Source organism: Bacillus rossius, chromosome 1, assembly GCF_032445375.1.
Source record: "Bacillus rossius redtenbacheri isolate Brsri chromosome 1, Brsri_v3, whole genome shotgun sequence".
Classification (NCBI taxonomy): domain Eukaryota; kingdom Metazoa; phylum Arthropoda; class Insecta; order Phasmatodea; family Bacillidae; genus Bacillus; species Bacillus rossius.
The window spans coordinates 123,964,380-123,981,004 of record NC_086330.1 but is presented as its reverse complement, the minus strand read 5'-3'; the positions used below and the strand labels follow the sequence as shown (position 1 = coordinate 123,981,004).

At 37.9% G+C, this 16,625-nt stretch overlaps 1 long non-coding RNA gene across 1 annotated transcript; it reads right to left on the bottom strand.

Moving 5' to 3' along the window:
- Positions 1 to 3,122: 3,122 nt before the first annotated feature.
- On the bottom strand, positions 3,123 to 3,856 carry LOC134529461 (uncharacterized). Its single transcript, XR_010074604.1, has 2 exons — positions 3,645 to 3,856; positions 3,123 to 3,564 (listed from the first exon to the last, which is right to left on the bottom strand). It is a non-coding gene; the product is annotated as an uncharacterized LOC134529461 (long non-coding RNA).
- Positions 3,857 to 16,625: the final 12,769 nt, after the last annotated feature.

Here is a 16,625-nt window from a genome sequence, read left to right as displayed (position 1 = left end):
TCATCGAATACATCAACATTTCAGCATGTCAGCTGAAGGTGTTTTGTTTGCTCATCCTAAACAGAAACATATATTTTCTGAAAACTGGAAACCAGTAGTGCCCAGTTGCATGATTTTTCCTATAGTGAAGGAAATACATGAAACCCTAGGTCACATGGGAGGTAAGAAAGTATTGGAAGCTGTCAGCAGACAGTTGTACTGGCCGAACATGCCACGTACAATTACCTCTTATACTAAATCCTGTGACCTGTGTCAGAAATCAAAGGCACCCACTGAGAACCTGCATGGAACTCTAGAGGCAATTCTACCCAGCCAACCTATGCAGCTAGTGTCAGTAGATTTGTTTGGTCCACTGCCACCATCTAAAGCAGGTGTACAGTATATTTTTGTGATAATGGATGTGTATACTAAGTATACCAGGTTGTTTCCAATTAAGCACGCAACTGCAAAAACAGTTTTGAGGTACCTGCAAAAATTTTGTAAGGAAGTGCAAACACCTAGGATGGTACTGTCAGACCATGGTACCCAGTTCCAGAGTGAACTGTGGCAGACAGGCCTAAGGAAAATGAATGTGATACCTACTATGTCATCTATAAGGCACCCTCAAAGTAACCCTGTTGAGAGGGTTATGAAGTCTTTGGGGAATACTCTACGTGTTATGTGCCATGGTGCACAACAGTCATGGCGTGATCGCATACCTGCGATAGAGTGCATATTAAACCATACCGTGCATAGTTCCACCGGTTTTACCCCTCATGAAGCCCTAAGTCTGGATCGGTCGGTGGCGATTAACCCACTCTATTTACCTGAAAGAGACATAGATACGGATGTGACGGAATGGCCAACCGGTCAAGAGGTTGAGCACCTCATCAGTAAGCGACTACAAGCAGAAGCTTTAGCCAGGAGGAAACGCAAGAGTTCATCTAGAGTAAAGCAGTTCCAAGTTGGAGACCGAGTGCTTCTAAGAACAGCTCCGGTGAGCAAGAAAGGGGAACGAGTGACGAAGAAGCTGTTTCTGCTCTTCGAAGGCCCATATGTGGTAAGCAAGATCATACGTGGAAATTGCTACGAGCTGCAAGACCCTGTTACCAACCAAGTTGTGGGAAGGTATAATCTAACGCATTTAAGGGCCTACAACCAGCCCAGTAATCTGTAAAGATGTGTTTGGTCAGAGCTCATTAGAACTCATCATGTATACTACTGTGGAAGATAGCCTGAATGTACAGTTGTTGTATAGAATACATTGGATGGTCCTATGTAAATAGAGGACAGGAAATCCTATAGTGCAAATGTGTGATGTTTCACATGTTTTGCCAGCAATGGTAGTGCCAGCCATGAGATGTTATTTTTGCTGTTATTGTGTTTTGTAGTGTCTATTGATACACTACACTGGCAGCCTACGAGTGTAAGGCCAGTTTGTCCAGTGCTGAGGTATGGTGAAATATTCCACCCACACTAGGATTTTATTTTGTGTAACAGTGTATAGCCAGAGAGCTATTTATACAGCATTGCATGGCGCTAGCACCACAGAGTTGGTGTCAACATTACAACATGTGCACACGAGCATGACCAGGTGTCAGCTGTGGAATTAAAAACGACTGTGTATCCTGTATGAATACCCACTGACATGTGTGAGAATAGCTATCATGACCAAGTGTAACAGAATGTGTTAGAATTCGCTGACCAGCTGATTGTCCACATAAGCAAGCATGCACACAGCATATCAAATAAGCCACATATCACTCTTGCAACTACAAAGCCATGCAAACCCTCTAGGAACTAATTACCTTGTTTGCGTTATCCATATGATGAAATTATTGTAGCACTTACTGATTTTTAAGCTCACTTCAGAAGAATAAAATAAAATGAAAATTGCCATGAATTTGACTGTGTAATATCATGTGTAAAAAATTGCACAAATTTTGGTTGTAATGTGTATTATGTTTGGCATTGTATATTATATATTTATAGAGAGCCATTTAAAAACACTTTGCTTTGAATGAATAAAAACACTTGAATTTAAATTTGAATATTAAGCAGGAGCTTAATTTATTTTAAATTTGCCACTGAAAAGAAATACAACATGGTTGTATATACTTCACACACTAATTTTGTTGTTGTCACTCGAAAGTTATCATTTCTTGAAGTTTCAAACGACCTACTTGTTGGGATCTATTCTTCTGGCTGTGATACAGAACATGGAACACTGGTGTCGCGAGCAATAGTAAATTATTTTCTGTGCTACCCAGTAGTCGCCTGTGGCCAAAGTGTGTAACAAGTGTCAACAAAGTGTGATGAAATCAGTCAGACTAATATCCTGAAATTATAATTTCACATCAACAGTGAAATGAAAAAAAAAAAAAATTATTGAACACTGCAAGACATGTGTTATGTGAAAACACAGTATGTACTGATGGTACAAAAACATATTAATACACTATTATTGTCTGCAAGTCTGCAGTATTTGAATTTAATTAATTATGTTAAAAGATGAAATAACATGAGATGAGTTTTATGAAATGAACTACTATTATTATTGTAATAATAAGTCATTTAATTGCATTGCAACTATTTATGTAGTCATAATGACATAAATGTGTAAATAATTATTGTATTATGATGTGTTATAATATTCTTGTATATAATTCCTAATTCCAAAAGCAAAATGTAAATATGCTTTATTGGTGATATATTAACATTGGTAACTATATAGTTTGAGAATTAATCTCAAGGCAACTTGTTATAATTGAGATAAAATAATATCAACTATTAATTATTAATGCAATATGAACTGTATTCACACTATTACTTAAATTAGTGGTAGTCAAATTAATTATGTTACCAGAAAATAACTGAAAATAATTGCTATGTCTATGAGCAAATATGTAAACAAAAGAAATATTATCTAATATTTATAGCATGAATCTACTGTATGTTAGTACCGATACAATAACAATGGTACAAGATTACACTGTGGCTCATGGTAAATTAAATATTAATAGGTTTAAGTTATAAACAAAACACATTAAACCCTCCTAATAATATATATTTTTAATTGTTGGAATTAAGTACTTTTCCTAGTATTTTAAATGGTTATTTGTGGTTGAATGGTTAAGATCGAGGTGACCCGAGGCTACGACTGGAAAGCACAGATAGGACATTGTTGTTTTGAAGAAGTGAAATTTGCGAGTTACGCCCGAGCTATAGTTAAGGACGCCCGTGTAAGTGCGCCTTGAAAGTGTGTTTGAACTAACCGCATACGCAACGACTATGTAAGGACCCAACTCCGACGTCCCACGCTAGTCGTGAAACGTCCCGATGTCGAACCAGGAACACCGCCGTCGCCGTCAGCAGGCACTGTTTCGCCGAGACGCCGCCTCCCGCCAGCTGAGAGTGGTGTGGATTACGCCGCCCTGTAGCTGTGCAGCCGACAGCTGGGATCTCGCGGCAGGTGGCCGTGAGACGGTTCGCCGCCCCGCCACCATGTCCCCTCCCGTGGCGCTGTCAAGGTCGCCACGACTCGTTCCAGGGTGCTGTGCAGTAGCGCCTGACGCCGTGCTGGACCTGTACACAACAATGCAGGGCTTGCAATTGTTCTTTACATTGCATATTTTCGCTATCTTCACAATCGTAAGTACACTTACCAGTGTCTGAAATGTGTCCGTGCCTCGTAAGCCCTTCCAGACTGCCATCAACGACGGAGCAACGGAGAAAAACGTTGGAGTTTCGCGGAGCTGCGTGACGCAGGTCTTGACTGTACGACCGTTCAGCGAGAAGTGATCGCGCGACACAGTGTCGTCGCTGATTGGGTGTCGCGTTGGCGCGAAATTTTCCCTCCCTCCACTCCTGCTCCTAGTTCAACCGCCGTGCGCTTTTTTTTTTTTTTTAGCTCGCACCTGCTGAGGGAAAAATAAAATATAAAAAAGACGTTTGCTCGCCAACCGCCAATTTATCGCGTGACCAGAATTGACTGAAAGAAAGGGTTGAGATGAACTTTTGAAAACCCCTAGACTTATTAGAAGGATCTTTCACAAAACTTCATCTGGGACAGCATTCTGTACGGGTACATGGTACCGCGTACAGCAACATAAGACTATTTATTAATTGTTTTATTATCATATATGTATTTCTTTATTAGTTATGATACTATGTTGTTGTTTAACCTTCTAATGTAATATGTCGAACCTTCAAACTACGGAACTGTCATGCTACAGCTTAGCATTCATAAACATTGAACTGACTATACTACCATCAAACCTAACCTGATTCCATATTTAACTCATTGTTGTAATTTCACTTCTGTTATTTATTGTAATTTTTGTCTCACCACAAGTATTTTATATTTAATAGTGTTTACATTGTGTTTTGAGGTGATTGTTAATCACCCACATTATTTTGTCTGTTCTTGGCTGCATTGTTTACAGCCGCAGGCTATCTTGTAAAATAGCATACCGCCGTGGGCGGAAATGCGTCCGTGAATTCTGTTATGTAAAAAAAAAGTACAAATAGGCGTCTCTTCGTTAGGGTCTAGCCCGACGCCGGCCTTATCTAAATTAGCATTTTTGGCATGATCTTAAAAGATCAAGTAAATTCAGTGACTTAATATTAATTGGTATGGTGATAGCTACGAACGTGAGTGTTTGCAGCAATATCAGGCGGTAAAAAGATAAGTTACCAACAAATTAAGTTGAGGCTTATGCTATAAGCCAAAGGTAGCCATTGTGATCTTGGTAGCGTCATTGGTACGGACTTTTATGCGATGTTAATGTTGAGACTGATGATTATTGCAAAGTTAATTACCCATATTAAGTACATTTTTAACATCTGATGGAACAGTATTATAAATTAATATTTTTATTTCAGTGTCCTTTACAGTTCATTCTATTCAGTGGTCTTAGAGCAGAACTCCTGCAAACCCTGAGCTACAGCCGAGGTGAAAACATTATATAATAAATAAATTCTAAGATATTTATTTATTGCACTTAGATTTTTTTTAACACTGAGCTACGATAATTTTAAATAAGTTGAAGAGTTTGAACACTGAACTGTTTATCATACATGAACTTTTGAGTGATGATAAGTTTAAATTGACGAACTTTTGGTTGAATATAAATCTGTGCCTACGTATATCCTGAAAATTAAACAACATAAAAGCCAGGAAAGCCACAATAATCCATATCAACCCAGAATTTTATTATTATCAATCTACACCATATTTACTTCCCCTTAATAACACTTTTTTATTACAGATTATTCGCAGTTGAAGTGTTATGTTTTGTGTATGTATTTGTTTATAGTTAAGGGCATGTGTTATCGTTGTTGTCGTTTTGTATTTAATTAATATGTGTTATGTTCCAATCACAAGCCGCATACATCTGAATCATTAAAATTAATTATTATTCGTTAATTCATATATTCTTTTTTCATGTATGTGTTCAATACTCATAATCAACATAATAGACCCGTTTGGATGGTATAGCAACGGCGCCCAATTCACCAAAGTTATATGTATTTAGCTATATTACTACCATTGGGAAACTAATACTATTGTAGCACACTTCTACTTATATACTTATAAGTACTATAGTAATTGTTATAATACATTACATTACATTACAGCGTGTTATTTAGTTTTTTAAAACTCTTATTTATTTATAAAAATGAACTGAATATTTATCACCATAATTAGCAGTATGTTCGATAATTATGCGTTTAAACACTACTGTAATGGAAAAAACCAAGGGCTAGAACAAGGCACTTACCATAATATTCAGTATTTCTTGCAGATAAGAGCGATTTAAGGCGGAGTAAGCACGGCAACTTTACAGTTGTATGCTTTACAAAAACCCCAAACACACCTACAGTCACATCTAGAGAGTAGCAAAATAACTACAGCGACTGCGCCATCAAAACCGAAGCGTCAACTCACCCTGATTTACCTTATGAATTGTCAGTAAGCAAAGCGGATCATGTAAATCATTCTGTACGTTTACATATTCAAATTACACTGTTATCTTAAAACAAAGCATGTTACAACAGAGATAGTTTAAGATAATTTTTGATGTGTAATATCTTTGCTCTCGGTATACTCCATTTGGTGGGAGTGATTTCGTGAACGAGTCGGAAGTGAAGGAACGGAAATTAGTAACAACCACGGTGCTGTCATTTGTGGCAGATTGCGTGAATCGAAGTTCACAAAGACTAAGGGAAACTTAATAGTATTAAATGCTTAGTGCATTTTAGAAATATGGGCTGTACTTTATTATAATTCCTTTTCGAAAATCAGGTTCAACATCCCGGATTAATGATTTTTTCAAGTCTCTTTTCACTTTTATCGGAGCCGTTGATTTATATAGTTTTCAATTTCGGTCTGCTTATCAACTGATTCGGTAGTTGACGTAACTGATGCGGCAGCGAATCTAGCGCGAATTCTACGTGTGATTCGCGTCCAGAAATATAGCTTAAAACACTATTTGCTTATATTTATCACGCTCGGAATTATTTTAAGGATTCTACGTTAAATTTCGTGTCCGAGTTTGGTCTTATAAGTGAATTCGCAACACATGAAAACACGTGAATTTGCTCGTTACCGAGGTTACATGTTACACATCACTGGCAAGTACTAAAAGACTCGTTCGCTTTTTTTTTTTTTTTACATATATGAAAGTCCTCATCAAAAAAGAGGTTTTTTTTTTTTTGCGTGAGAGGCCGTGACGAACAAATCAAAATGTACGTAGCCAACCTGAGTCCCGCAGTATGCAGACTCGTCTTCTCGACCTTCTTCTAACGCATTACTGTGAGGTCACTCATTTCGTCAGCGGTGCCTGAGCGGCCCTTGCGTTGTTCCAACAACCATCGAGATCGCCGAACAACCGCTAACTTTCCTGCGACGAATGCCCGGCACAGTTAAGTCCGCTAATTAAGGAGAAAGGGTCAATTACTTGGAATGCTCTGTTGGTAAGGGGGAGGGGGTGGTTAAAGCCCCGCAGGCGAGGCGAGGACGACTCCAGGACCAAGACACGGGATCGATGGCGACCGTCCCACAGCGAGGTCACGTGTTACGTCTTCCCCCGTCGAGGGAAACAGGGCGCTCGCCGAGTGCGACCCCCGCGCGCCAAGACGCGAAGCGACCAGCCTCTTTGGCCGACAGCGCATGCCTCGTCCGATATCCTCCTGTGGCGCCGAGGAATTCCTTTCATCCAGACGCCGTGGAGTGTGGATGGTATGTCTAAAACGTAAACTACAAGCCTTGCAAACAATGTAACGTATACAGACGAAATTGTACACTTCAAAACATTACTCAATTAAATAAGTACATTTGATCAGAAAGTCAATGAACTTTGAGTAACCAATCACCAAATTTAATTTTTTTAACTTCACATTTTTGATGTTTTAATTTCTAACCATCCAACAAACAGGCGTGTTTTTTTTTTTGTAAAGGAGGTATAAATCTCTATTTAAGCAAAAAGTAACTTATATTGTTAAGTCCTGAGCAGATAAAAACAAGTTTATCATATTTTCGCACGACTCAGTTTTGTCCTGTCTTGTCATGTCTAATCTTATATAACCTAATAATACCGTAGCTACTAGTATCTACTGCCGGGTTAATGTCAGTCAGGAAGTGTGGCAATATTTTCTGTTGGACTCTGGACATTCTGTAATTGAAGGATAAAGGGTACATTCAGCCCGTGGAGCTGGATCCGGTGTCCGCCATCTTGGGTCGTGACGTCACGGCGATCATCTTGGATGACTATTAACTTGAAATGTGAATTAAATACGATACCTAGGACGAAATTCGACACCAAGATTACAATTTTATCTAGAAATCTCGAAAAAAATTTATTCAAATAATTCTTAAAATTTTAATTTAAAAAAAAAAACAGAAATATAATGTACGCCATGCTCACTGGAGGTACTGTGTTCGATCACGACGAGGTCAATGGTGACAGGGCTTTATTCCATGGGGTCTCCCTCTGACTGGTCGATAGTCACGATGACGTACCCCCGGCCGCACGGGCTGGTCAGTGTGTGATTGGAGGAAGGGGAGCCGGTAGTCCAGTCAGGGACAGGCAGGTGTCAGAGACGTGGGTGCTATGTCCGGGTTCAGGGTGGGACGCCTTAGTGATGTTTTGACATTGTAATTACCTTGACTTTGACCTTCAATATTTACTTCCGGACTAAAAATATTTCTCGAATAATTTTTTTTTAGAAATTTTCCCATTTAAAGCAAACATTCTCCAAATTTTATTCATTCTTGGATTGAATTTTCTTCGTACCTACTAAAAATCCTTTGCCTTCAATTTTTATTTTGAAAAATAAATATCTGAAAATTACAATGTTTCTAGTTTATTAAAAATATTTCAGGATTAAAAATACTATTTAATCTCTCATTTTACTCCAGCTTGAAATAAAAAAAAATATTATTTTTTCATAATAACTGGTAATTTTTTAAAATGTCACTATAAAAATATTTTATAACATTTTGTAAAGGACGGTTAGGTCTTGCATTTCGTTGTCAATTATGAGGCATACTTCCTCATTACTATACATATTTTTTTACCTCCAGGCTTGAAAATCAACATTTTTTTTTAATCCTGCTTCCAACAAACAAAATAAACTTAACATTTTATTCTGAGACCATAAATTATTTCAAAATGCTAAATACTTGATAGAAGTCTCATTCTCTCATTTTTACGTGGCTTATTCTTAACTAAGATCTTGCTGAGTGAATGTCCCAATAATTTAACAACACGTTACTCAAGTACTGGACCAAGCTGTGAATTAGTTTTGTTCAAGTTAGCATATTTACAATATGTGCCCAGTATCTTCATGATTATTTCCCGTGGGCACTTACTAAGTTAAAGTAATCTAAAATAATCTAAGATGCGCGTAAAACAAAACTATATTGTGATTAAAAATTCTAAAATAAACTTTGCATCACCTGATATATTTTCAAGCGTGCTCTAAATAAACCGCAACATTATTTTTCTCGGAGGGCGTCATTCTGAAAGTTAAAATTAGGTTTGGTGTTACCGAGAAAGTTATATCGAAAACCGATGAGACAATTTTCATAATTCTGTTCGAAGCCGCGCGATAATTTTGTTTGTTTGTCAACTAGCCTAGCGGTATTAAAACTCGCGCCAATGTTGATTTTATGCTTTATTAATTTCTTTGACCAGAGTGACTACCACGTGATGTACTTTCTAAACAAAATGACGTGTTGAAAAATAAATTAACCTGTGCCAAGTGTAAACACACACACTTAAGATCGCCTAGAAGTAACAAAAATTTAAAGCTAAGGATTTAAAACGTAATTATTATTTAACGGCAAAGGTCAAGAAAACCCTCGGTTAAGTGAAGTTCCCTTCGGTAATACTACGCCCAAAACGATGTCAGTAAACCAATCTAATACAAAAGTTAGGACTACATCACTTGGTTGGTTCACATCTATCTACCCATATTAATAAAAGAGAGAGTTTGTCCGCCAGTCAGGCTATATTTCGCGTAGCCGGAAAGGCCTGGAGCTATGATATTTGGTACATAAGAGTCTACAGAAAAGGTCCGTTTTTATCAAAAGTGTTTTTTTTTCTGAATTCGATTCATTTATTTTTATATTATTTTTTTAACCACATTTTACCAACAATCACCTGGCAAAGACTATTACATTGTTCATGCTTCATTTACTTTTGGATCATAATCCACGTTTTCTATAATCATCTTTGCCATCATATTGGCACTCATTGGTCGAATAAATGTGAATTTGAAGGCCCTTAAGTCCTCCGCCTACCCGGGCACACACTTGCGGTGCGCAGAGCTTCAGAAAAAAACCACGCGATTTAAAAACTGCTCAAGATATTTGTATAAGAGTGAAAATTGTTAAACGCATATTTTCAGATTAATATTAGAAATGAAATACCAGGTAAAGATTCCTCAAAACACCCAAGGAATCTGCATCACATCTTTATCCTCATTTCGCCGCCATAAAATGTTATGGTTACCACTCAAATCTCAAAGTTGCCCCATGCACGATGAGAAGACTGCGCGCCACTCCACACAATTGCGCTTAGAGGTGTTTCCACGCTAGAAACACCACCGAGCGTCGCTCCTAATATGTCACGACCCTGCAATTCATGTGAAGAGCCTAAAGATCATGTCACGACCCTAAAATTCATGTCACGAACCTACAGCCTTTGTCACTACAATACAGCTCATGCCACGACTCTACGATTCATGTCAAGACCCTACAGCTTATGTCACGACCTTACAGATCATAGTACGGCCCTACAACTCATTTTACGACCCTACATATCATGTTATGACGCTACAATTCATGTTACGACTTTACAGCTCATATAAATATGTTACTACCTAATGGCTCATGTTACGACGGACTTCTTTGCGACATTCACTGCAGAACGTATTTTTCTGTCATTAAATGTTTTTTTTAAACTGTATCGCTGCTTTTTAGAAACAATTGGTGATTCTTTCGTTTAAAAGGTTTGTTTATTAAGTACAAAATTAAGAGTAGCCTTTGAATCTAGTCACCACAGGCTTTTTTTACTGTCGCAAACAAAGCCATATATATTTAGATAAGTTTTTTTCTGTTTTACCAGTAAAGGAGGAAAAGAAAAATTTTATAATTTTATAGGGTGGTTTTTTATAAGTAGGTTAATTGAAATTATATTTCAAACGTTTTCAAGGTTCGTGTAGGAAAAAACAAATGATCTACGATATCCGAAACAGCGCTACCCCTCCGTCTCTGTTGCAATGTACATTCATAAGAGCTGTTAGTCACAGTGGCGAAGATAAGCTCAGTGAAAGCCGGTGGAATAGTTTCGTGTTCCCTAGGATTGAATAGATGTCAACGCTAGCCTCTCGAAAATAAAATTAGCCAAACTGTCTGTAATTAATTTCCTAAAGTCTCCAAGTAAAATACATGTCAGAACACTTTGCACTTAACAATATATATATATATATATATATATATATATATATATATATATATATATACAATCTACATTTCTTATGCAAATCTACAGTTTTAAACCGATTTCAATGAAATTTTTCATACTTGACCGAAACACTAGAAAGGTAATTGTCTACTTACATGTGATTTCGAAAAACCATCCGTTGAAGCAGAATTTTGATGATTCTTGATTAAATTTCGCTATTGCGTTGTTGATGCCTTATGCGTCTCCATGGAAACGGGCATTGCGTTGTTTAGTATTTTTTCTTTCATTCGAGGCATGGCAGTGGCGTACCCACGAGGAGGGGCATGTACAGTGAGTTGTGCGAGGGTTTTTGTGCCTGCAGATTGCGTTAGCGGGGCACCGGTTTACCAGCTAGTGACTTAATATTTATCAAGCTGTTGTTATTAATCCAGAGAATAATTTAAGATTTGGTCTCGTCTCATCCCCTGGTAAATTTAGATTTTTTTTCCCTAACAATGTGTCTAGAAATAGCGGAGAACCAATTTGAGGATCTTCCATCATTTTGAATAAAATTTTCGTAAAGCTATTTCTATATACAGAATAATTTTATATGTATTAAAATAACCAAACCTAAATTTGAATAAATGTGTTGCATTATAAAACTAAAATTTGTAGTAACAACCAATTTTTAGGTTACATAAGCTAAAATTAATAATAATGAAGCACCTTTTTAGAGATTATTATTATTTGATGTACAGTCATCAACTATTTGTAACTAGTGCGTGGTTGTAAACTGAATAAGCGTGAATGAATAAAATGCAAGTTTGGCTGAAGGTTGATGAAAATTAAAGTGTCACGACTAGTTTTCTTTACTTTTGTGACCAGTCTTTCAGTTTTGTTACTTTTTCGTGACTGTCGTGAGTTTCTGGGCACGTAGACACCCCCTGCCAACGTATACAGCGCAATAGAGAGAAACTAAGAGAAACTTTTCAAACCCTAAAATAAAATTATAAAGATTGTAAACTTTACCGTAGCCATAACTTTAAACGTGATCTGGCTGTATCATTTGCTTGTAAGGATTCCATATGAATTTAATGAAAAAATACTTGTAATTTTCGTCCAATCAAAGTCAAATTCAAGTATTAAAAAAATCTCGATACTCAACCACCTCGGGATTTTTTCTCTCCCCACCATCATGACCATCTTTCTCAACGATACTGGATGTAGACAGAAAAAACTTTCTGTACTTTTAAAAATATTTCTTTGGAAACCAATTGCCAAGAAATAGTTTGTAATACTACGAGAAAGATATTTTAACTTTGTACAACACTTGGCTATTGTTATTTTTGCACATATCAAATAAATGTTTATCGAGATAATACTGAGTATTTTTTTTATAAAAATAGCCGCATAATTAATGTTTCATTCAAGCATATTTTTTTTAAGCCCTGGAAAAGATAATCGAATATTCAATTATTTGACTTTATTTTGCTTTACCGTGCTTATTTGTGTGCCCAGTTAATACGGAAAAGCTAATCAGGGGTAAGAATTCAAACCGAGTATTACTGCTTACACTATTATTTAGTGATACAATTATTTCCGTGTAAATCTATAAATATCTGTAATTTTGCATGAATATTTCTGTTCCATTCACAAAGAAATATGTTACAGTGAATGTGTGGTTTTAAATTCGTAGCTGACGACGACCACTCCAGTTTCGAAAGCAGTTGAAAACATGGTCTCTGGTCTCGTACCCCCCTCCCTACTGCCCCCTTCTGCCCCTGGTCGCGCCGCGCGCAGGTCCGAGCCTGCCGGTGCCCGGTGACGTCGGCCTTCCAGCGGGCTGGACACGTGGGGGCGGATGGAGCACGGGAACTCACGTGAGCCAGCTCGCTACCTGCCCGCTCCACGGGCCACATTCCGGCCTTGTTTTAATTCAACACCGGCACTGCCCCCGCCGCCGCCAAAATTGCGTCGCGGCGCGGCGTATCTCCGCTAGCTCGTTCCGAGTCGATCAGCCCTGTGCGTAAGTGGTGTTTGAAATCCACCCGACAGATAGCGCTACTGCAGCAAGCTAGTTCTGTTGTAATCTCATAGAGAGCGTTATCACTCATGATTAAAATTTAATTGAAATGTTTATAACGGAGTTAATTGTATGGATTAAATAATAATATTAGCAGAAATCACTAATCATTGTTTAAATTTTTGTTTCTTTGAAGTAGTTTTTTACTATGTTGGGTTACCACGTGATCGCTTCTATAGTAACTGAAAATAAATGAAATTATCAGGTTTTTTCAAACAAAAAAAACTTTCAGTTTCGTAAAATTGTTTCGAGCATCCTGGCAATAAACTGTAGTGATACAGGTGTTTTCATGTAAATAGAAAAAAAATTACGTATATGTAATTTTACATGAGTATTTTAGTTCAATTTACAAATATATATATATATATATATACACTGCACGCACGTGAAACGAATACAACGCAAGGAAACCAGGAGGATTCGACCACGATCTATAACCAGGAACTATCCCAGAATCTTCCTGTAGTGATTACGGGAGACAATGAAAATCTAAATCGTGATGAGTGAAATGCGCACATCCATGACCTACGGACTGCAAGTCTAGTCCCTTATCGTTACGCCACCTCTCCCGGTGACAAGAGCCAAGAATACTACGTTGGCCTCCACATCCCTCCTTACTGTTAATGGTCCCACAAACAATCATTCCAGATTCCAATTTGGACTGCTCAGTAGTCCGACCTGTAAGTTTGAACATCATTTTGGCTCTGTGTACACACAATTATTCCGAACTGACAGTTTGGACTGAACTCTAGCCTTTCCCACACACGATCAATCTTGTGGTTGCTGTTGTGTTCGATATGTAGTTTCATCATAGAATATGGAATAAACTTTTTAAGTTGCAGTTGCAGTTGCACTTTCAGTTGTAAAAAGGAAAAAAAAATATCAAAGTAACCAAAGAGTATAATCCTATATGTCTGCCACAACACTAAGTTGATGGACTGATGGACTGATTGTTCGGACTGACAGTTTGAACTGGCTAGACGCTGTTCCCACGCACGGCAGTTTGGACTGAGGATTCTCGAGCCCACGCGTTCGCCAGTCCATCAGCTCCGGTTGATCAGTCCACCGTCCTTGTTCACACACGGCAGTTCCGATTGATTAGACCGAACTGGCAGTTCTGACTTATCGTGTGTGGAATCTATACTGTCAAATAAAGTAAATTCGCAACTTATGAATGCGCCATACTCTTACGTGTCAGACTGGGTGCACACAGAACCAGACAAGACCACCACGCGACGCCTCGCGATAGCTTAAGGCTGCGATTACAGTTCTGGTGGAAATAGGTTCTGACAAGTTCGTCAGAACCATCAAACATTGCGAGTGAAATAGAAATGTTTACACGGCCTGCAACCGCCTCTGCAGTTTACGCACGATCACGTTCAGAACTAGTTGGTCGTTCAAACAAGTTTCGTAGTTAGTTGTGACGTCCTCATTCTTGTTGTAGGTTACCAATAGGTTATAACATTGGATGTAAAAAATTAATTGGTATTTTATTTGAAAACAAGAGTGTGTGGGCTATGCAAAATACCACCACAAGAGAGATCTTACTCGGCAGAAGTGGGATATAATTGCTGGGAAAAAAGGTACAAGTAGTAACTTTAATGTTTGACTTAAAATATCTTGAAAGAGCATTCGATAATCTCCTTTATTGTCTCTTGCAGCCAACAAACCATTAACAATACTCAATTATAAATAATTTATATCGAACATTCAAGGAAATATCATCGTCTATGGGTTTCATCTTCACTGGTGGATAGACGCAATCTGATATCAGACCATGCCTTCACTGAAACGACTGTGTTCTGACGAACAAATCTGGGTTATTCTGACAAATTTATATTCGTCAGAACACGCATCCACTCTAGCCGTAGCTGCAGCTTAACACCGTGTTTCCTATACGTTATTTCTTCCCGCATTCTTGAATGAAATTTTTGTTGTGATAATCAAAGAATAATAAAAAATAGGCCTTTCCTTACTAAACATAATAATAGTTCTGCATCCAACTTAGTATTCAGTGAAATTCTACTAAAATACTTTACAAGTGCATATTCGCTCAAATAAAATTGACAATATAAACAGTTTTTAACTAGTCAGGTGTAAAAACACTTTGTTGAATTTGTTAAATACTCGCTCATGCGCAGAACAATACAGCGACGAAGTTGGAGTAGTCATCCGATGTTGTCGCCTCGTGTCTGGTCGCGACATATTTGAGGCGTCGTGCTGCGTCTGATTCTGAGCGCATTGCTTTCGTGTAGGTACGCGGAAGGCAACTACTATCAGACAAGATGCCGTGCCTCATTCTGTACGTGCCCGGCCTTACGGACGGGACAAGAGCAGTGGAAAACAAGTCCCGATACACCAAACTTCGACTAACAGTTTGACCGTCAATTTCTTTAGTCCATCAACGTCTTAAAAAAAGTGAGTAATATCAAGCAGACAATAAAAAATTTTCCACGGATTAATTTAACAACCAACTACAACCAACTGTGCTAGTCTGGAAGTGTAGGTATGTACCTTTGTTTATTTACTTTTAAAGTATTTCATTTTCATTTTCGTCTCAATCATGCAGGGAAATCACGTACACACGTACTGAGGTATTTCTGTCATTCGTCTATTCTCTTCACAGTTCTGATCCCGATAGTGAAAGTTAATCCAAGTTTTTCAACTTACAATGTGACTAAAAGTTGAAGACAAACCTCGATCATGCATAGACGACTGGTTGCATCGTTTGTTGTGTAACGCAAGTAGCAAATACCTGAGAAAAAAATTTCAGAGAACAGTACATTGTCAGCATAGTTCTGGTGGTGTGATGATAATTTTTTATGTGTGTAACATCTTAGCTCTCGGTATACGGCATTTGGTAGGAGAAATGTCACGAATGAAACGGAAGTCGCATGAAATGGAAATATGTAACCACGATGCTGACATATGTGGTGGATGGCGCAACCTAAATTCACAAATACAAAAGCCAAACTTTAAAGTATTAAATGTTTACTGAGTTTTTAAAAGATCTGCACTGTTTTAATAAAAATTCTTTGTCAAAAATCAAGTCTACGCTGGAGTTTAGTATTTTTTCAAGTCTTTTTCGCTTTTATCGGAGCCGTTTTATAATACAGTTTAACAATTCTCTCTGCAAATCGTATGATTCGATAGTCGACGTAGCTGCTCTAGCAACGAATTCTAGCTGCGGGTGCGGAAACTACGTGTAATTTGCGTCACGAAATGTAGTTGAAAACTCAATTTTCTTAAATTTATTACGCTCGACATTATGTTTAAGAATTCTATGTTAAATATAATGCCCGAGTTTCGTGTTATAATTGTATTTGCAAAAGAGAACACATTAATTTGCTCGTTACCGATGCTAGATGTAACACATCTCTCGCGAGTACTGAAAGACTCGGGTACTTTTTTTCTGTTTTACTGTGTGTAAAAAAAAAAGTATTACCTTATGCTGAAGCCTTTAGAGGGGCGGAGTTAAATCACGAGCGCACCATTGCTCGAGGTAAGAACAGAGACCACAATTACAGAGCTGAAGGACAGACACGATGACCTGCTTTAACTACCGAGGCAGGAGGTAAAAGGTTGGACACTGCGCAGATAAGCTTCCACCT